Genomic DNA, 6,073 nt, shown 5'->3' on the forward strand with positions numbered 1-6,073 from the left:
AGGTATAAAATAGCACGCCGCTAAGCCTCCTCTCCTTTCTTTGTAGGGATGTCACTAAACCCACAAGACACCCCCCCATTCTTTAATTTTTTTATTATTGGAGTTCCTGTCATGGCTCAGTGGTAACGAACTTGACTAGTATCCATGAGGACTCGGGTTCGACTCCTGACCTCACTCAGTGGGTTAAGGATCCGGTGTTGCCATGAGCGGTGGTGTAGGTGGCAGACGTGGCTTGGATCCGGCATTGCTGTGGCTGTGGTGTGAGGCGACAGCTGTAGCTCTGATTCAACCCCCTAGCCTGGGAACTTCCATGTGCCACAGGTGCAGCCCTAAGAAGACAAAAAAAAAATTTTATTAACGAAACTTTTTTTTACAAGTCCCGTGCGGCTTAGAGTTAAGAATCCAGTGTTGCTACAGCTGTGGTGCAGATGGCAACTGAGGTGCGTGTTCGATCCCTGGTTCAGGAACTTCCACATGCCGAGAGCGCAGCCAAAAAAGAATGTTTTTAATTGAAGTATAGCTGGTTTACAATGTTGTGTTAGTTTCAGGTGTACAGAAAAGTGATTCCGTTAGACATTTATAACCGCATGCCCTTACTCTACACCCACGGGTCTATGACAGTGCTTTTCAAGCCATCTCTGGTGAGGACCATGGACGTGGGTGTTCAATCCTCAGTCCTTCGCAGGCTGATGTGTAACCTTACTGTGTATGACCATTACAGAGCTTAGGACACATGCCGCTCACCTTGGAAGTTTGAACCAATCTATTTCCTGTTCAACAAGAGTCCACTGATCACCCACTTGGATGACACAGCAAGGTCAAGTTGCCTTCAAGTTTTGAAAATGGTTAATCTCCATTTATGGGCTTTTCTTATTGTGGACCAGCACTGGTCCCCAGACCACACTTTGGGTACTGTTGGTCTAGAAGATGGTGAGTCCCTTAAAGAGACGAACCATTTCATTCTTCCTTCCTCTCTTTCTTCTTTCTTTTCTTCCTTCCTCTCTTTCTTTCTCTTTCCTTTTTTCTTTCTTTCGAGCCGCACCCAAGGCATATGGAAGTTCCCAGGCTAGGGGTTGAATCAGAGCTACAGCTGTCGACTTATGCCACAGCCGTGGCAACGCCAGATCTGAGCCTCATCTACGACCTACAGCTCGCAGCAACGCCAGACCCTTAACTCACTGAGCGAGGTCAGGGATCAAACCCGAATCCTCATGGATACTAGTCGGATTCGTTTCCGCTGTGCCACAATGGGAACTCCCAAACCATTTCTTTTTATTTTATCCATGCTTTGGGTTTTTAGCAGACCATCCCAAAGAAGTCCTCTCCTTTCTCAGAAAGAGATGCCTACCTGTAAATTAGCTAGTGTTTTCCCTGTGTTTGAATATGGAACGCTATGCCAGTATTAAATACCATTATTATTATTATTAGCCTCGTTGTCCACTATAGTGGATGTCATTTAATTAGAATTGCATAATAGGCAAATCTGCCTTAATTGGCTGGGATGCGGCTATGAAACCTTTCCAAGTCTCTGCCTGTGGTCTCTATTCCGTGGCCATCGCATCACATTCTCTGGCAATGGGTCATTTTGAAGACCTTGGGCAGGGTTCAGGGAAGGTTATCTGGCTACTGATTAACACTTAATTAGCACCTTTTTCATGTAGCACAGCAGTGACTTTGTAAATTTAAAAATTTCAGGGGACCACTTAATGTGGAATTAAAGTACAAGTGCAATATTTAAGATGCATGAAATTGTTTTACGCATTACAGCATTAACTAGCTCTTAATTTATGCAGTGCATGCCAGCGAAGGGCAATTAAAGTGTAGCAGGAAAAAAAATTATGGATCTCTGCGTTGTCCTGTCTGTTCCTCTAACGATGCTTTTGAAGGCTTTGGCTACATTCGTATCTCAACTCCTATTTAGATTTAGGAGTAAATGGTAAGTTCTGAAACTTGTTTGCCTCACAGGAATTGGCATTCTCTTTAAACTTAAACTGCCTCCAACAGGAAGTCCCTCTAGGGCCCAGAAATCCACCTCAGCCTCAGTGATTGGTCCAGGCATGGGCACATAAGCCACTACAGCCAATGAGATGTTAGGAGACATTTGCCGGAATTTATGGAAAAGTGTCATAGCTAAAGGAGTGGTTCTCCTTGCCCCTGGTCGGTGTCATGTGCGGATGTGAGGTTGGGAACAGCGGCAGGCATTTCGTAAGCCGTCTGGAGCTGCAGAGGAGTCATTGCTTGGGATCTGGCCATGGATCCAACAGCACGGGAGGCCGTTATGGCGAGGTGCAAAGAGACCCCATCCTGGAAAATAGTGTGGGAGACACTGGACTAGGACAGGTCTGAAGGCCATCTGACTTTTGGACTTTAAAATTATATTGGAACCTATAAATGTACGGCATATTTCCACCTTCCTGCCTTTATTCACGATGTTCCCTTTGACTAGAATGCTCTTTTCTTCCTTCTCCATCCTTCAAGTTCAAGTCCAAAGGCTAGGCTTCTGAGTTTTCCTTGATGGTCAGAACCATCCCCCACCCCCACCCCCCCAGGATTCTAATGCCCCTTACTTGAAATTCTCCTTCTGTGAGAAGCACCTTCTGCCCTGAAAAGCTTGAAGCTGCAAATGAGATTCTCCGTCTCCCCCCAGAGGACTTAGCTCTTGCTTCCATTCTCAGTGCTCATGTTGCACCTGACATGAGCGCTGCAAACCTGTTCCTAGAAAGGAATGTTAGCGATCTTAGGATGGGGAAGAGGAGAGCGCGCATACGAAGCATATGGTCTTTGTAGCTAGAGCCAGAAGAAAACAAAAAAACAAAAACAAAAACAAAACTGGGGAAATGCTGCAGCTGGGTGGATCCCAGTCCACTGCAGCTGCTGAGACTTTCCATAAAGAGGAGTAACAGTTACCAGCCAGTTAGAACAGTTGTCTGTCCCTCTGTTTGTAACTTACCTAGCAGGATATAGTCTCCAAGTACAACAAAGTCAAGGGCTAGGAAAATAAGTTTCCCACTCACCTCGTCCTCCTCACAAGCCATGTTCTCTTGGCAGCCAGGGAGCTGAGCTGCTCTGATCTCCCTCTAGCCCCTCAGAGTGAGATTGGCTGACAGCCTCGCGGTCCTCCCTGCGCTGCTTGGGGTGGTGGCTCCGGCCAAGGGCTGAGCGAGCCATTTCCACCCAAACTGGGGATGCTCTAATGGGCACCCCTAGCTGGAAACTCTTCAGATCTGCATCGCCCCCTGCCGGCTCCCCTACCTAATCCTGCTTCCGCCCTTATCCTTTTAGGGGTGGTCCCCTTGACATTCCTGACTCCATCTTAGCCCTTCCTTCCCAAAGAAGCCTGCCCAGAGGTAAAAACTGCTAACTCTTGGATGTTTATTCTTCCAGACTTTTTTTTTCTTTTTTTTCTTTTTTTTTTTTTAGGGCTGCATCCACGGCACATGGAAGGGGTTAGGTCAGAGCTTATAGCTGCTGACCACAGCTACAGCAAGGCAGGATCTGAGCCGCTTCTGCGACCTGCACCACAGCTCATGGCAACACCGGATCCTTAACCCGCTGAGGGAGGCCAGGAATTGAACCTTCATCCTCATGGATGCTAGTCAGGTTCGTTTTCTGCTGAGCCACAACAGGAGCTGCAGGGCATGTCTTTTTATTTGCTGTATACTGTTCCATAGCATGGCGAGCCCATGGTTACTTAGCCATTCTTATACTGATGGATATTTGGGTTTTCTCTCTTCTGTTACCTTAATAGTGCTGCTAGGAACGTGCTATGAGCAGATTTCAAATAATACTAATTATTATTATAAACTGAACCTTATTTCAGACAGTTTATAAACCTGTCTTAGCCAAGCCTTTTCTGTGTTCTGATGCTTTGATATCTGGGGCTTTTGCTGACCCTGGGACGACTGCCCCTCCCAGGATTAGCCAGTTCCTAGAGATAGAAAACAACTTGCCTGCGTGTACGTTTCAAAGGCAAACCAACCAATGCAGAGCGCATGCCCCTAACCGCAGCCGCCGCCTCTACCCGGCTCTCACACCCCAGACCACTGTCCCCCTGCACTAATCCGACAACTAGAGCCAGCCGCAGTGCCCCAGAGCCCACTGAGATTATGCAAAAGAGCCAACCGGAAACCCGCTTAGCCTGCCTCGCCTGTTCCTTCTCACGAAACCACAGTAAAGGCCCTCGCCTACCAGTTTCCCCTCTCCCTCTGCTTCCCAACCAACACCGGTGCTGCCCATGTGCCCCTGCCCCCCGTGGCCCGGCATGCCCCCTCCTCTTGGGATTTGTAAGTGTAACCAATTATCTCTTCTATGGCAGTCGGCTCCTGCTCTGTTGGCATCACTGAACAATAATAACACGTATATTCTGGAGTTCCCATCGTGGCTCCGTGGTTGACAAATCCGACTAGGAACAGTGAGGTTGTGGGTTTGATCCCTGGCCTTGCTCAGTGGGTTAAGGATCCGGTATTGCCATGAGCTGTAGTGTAGTTTGCAGACATGGCTCAGATCTGGTGTTGCTGTGGCTGTGGTGTAGGCCGGCGGCTACAGCTCCAGTTGGACCCCTAGCCTGGGAACCTCCATGTGCCGCGGGAGTGGCCTTAGAAAAGGCAAAAAGATAAATAAATAAATAAATAAAACGTATATTCAAAACAGGAGGACCTTGGAGTTCCTGCTGTGGCTAACGGGATCGGCAAAGTCTTGGGTGTGCTGGGATGCCGGTTCGATCTCCAGCCTGGCACAGTGGGTTAAGCATCTGATGTTGCCACAGCTTCGGCTTAAGTCACAACTGTGGCTCGGATCTGATCCCTGGCTCTAGAACTCCATATGCTGTGGGGCGGCCAAAAGTGAAAAAAAAACAAGAAAAGAGAAAGGTGGACCTCACATTGGTAAGGTGGAACATTTTTTCTCCCCAAGTTTCTAGAATGCTTCCATTCATGGACTCTTTCCGGGCAAATGCGAACAGCTAAATGTGCCGGGTTACTTAGGGCAGACACAAGAAAGAACTTCCTGCTAGTAAGCCAGGCCAACCTGAATAATCTTAATCCTGGAGCATCTTTAGACCAGTGGCATGAATAACCACAACAACCTGGTGAGCTGAATCCCTCCAGAGCTGAGGCGGGGACCCCGGGAAGGCAGCCGGCAGCCGGCTCCTGCAGGCTGAAGGTTTCAGGAATTTACCTCTCACCAGGGCTCAGCCCCACCCTTGCCGAAGGAGGCCACGAGGTTCCCTGCGGCCCATCCCTGCAGACAGCTGAGGTCCTCCTCACCTGAGAAGGGAGGAGGGAGGGGATTACCGCCTTCCCTGCTGCCCTGGGGCTCTGGGCCCGGTGACGTGTGGCAGCCTGGCAGAGGCTGGCCTGTGTTCACAGCTGCCTGCCGGGAGCCGGAGCCTGTCAGCTCGAGCAGCAGTGAGGGAAGACGTTTCTGACACAAAACCCCAGGGGAATCCACGGAGGAGCTGGGCTGTCATTACTTATTAACGGTGGGCCTGATCCCCAGCCAGGCTGGCCCAGGGAAATAGCCTGTAGGGAGGCCGGCCTCGCTGCTACCAGGTGGATTAACACTTTCAGGGCGGGAGGGAGCTGTTTGGGGGGGGGTCAATTGTCACATTGTTGCATGTAAGAGAGGCCATTCTTTACACATTAGACACAGGCGCCTTCTTCCTCGGCGTTCCCTCCCCCTCGGCGTCTGCATTCTTCTCTTCCCTTCTCCTCCTGCCCGCTCTGGTTTTAAGCCAGCAAACCCACAGGATGTGGGAGACTGCGCTCGCTCACGGGGAAGAGGAAGATCTGAGAAAGCACACGGCCCGGAACCTGGGGATGATGTCTTCGGAGAGGGCCCGAGGAGGCGGGGAGAGGGAGAGGCAGCGGAGCCGCAGCGGGAGCCGGTACATCCCGGTTGCAGACCGGGAAAGCTCAGCACACCAGCTGGTCGTTAAAGCTGGTTGGGTCTCTTTTCTCCCCACCCCCACCCCAGAGGGGTCCTGGGCTCCTGTGCCAGGCCCCCCCCCCGCCCCCCCCGTCCCAGCTTTGCGATCTCAGCAAACCCGCCCATGATATAGATGTTGCAGGTCGAG

The sequence above is a fragment of the Sus scrofa genome, chromosome X (genome assembly GCF_000003025.6).
Source record: "Sus scrofa isolate TJ Tabasco breed Duroc chromosome X, Sscrofa11.1, whole genome shotgun sequence".
Taxonomy (NCBI): Eukaryota; Metazoa; Chordata; class Mammalia; order Artiodactyla; family Suidae; genus Sus; species Sus scrofa.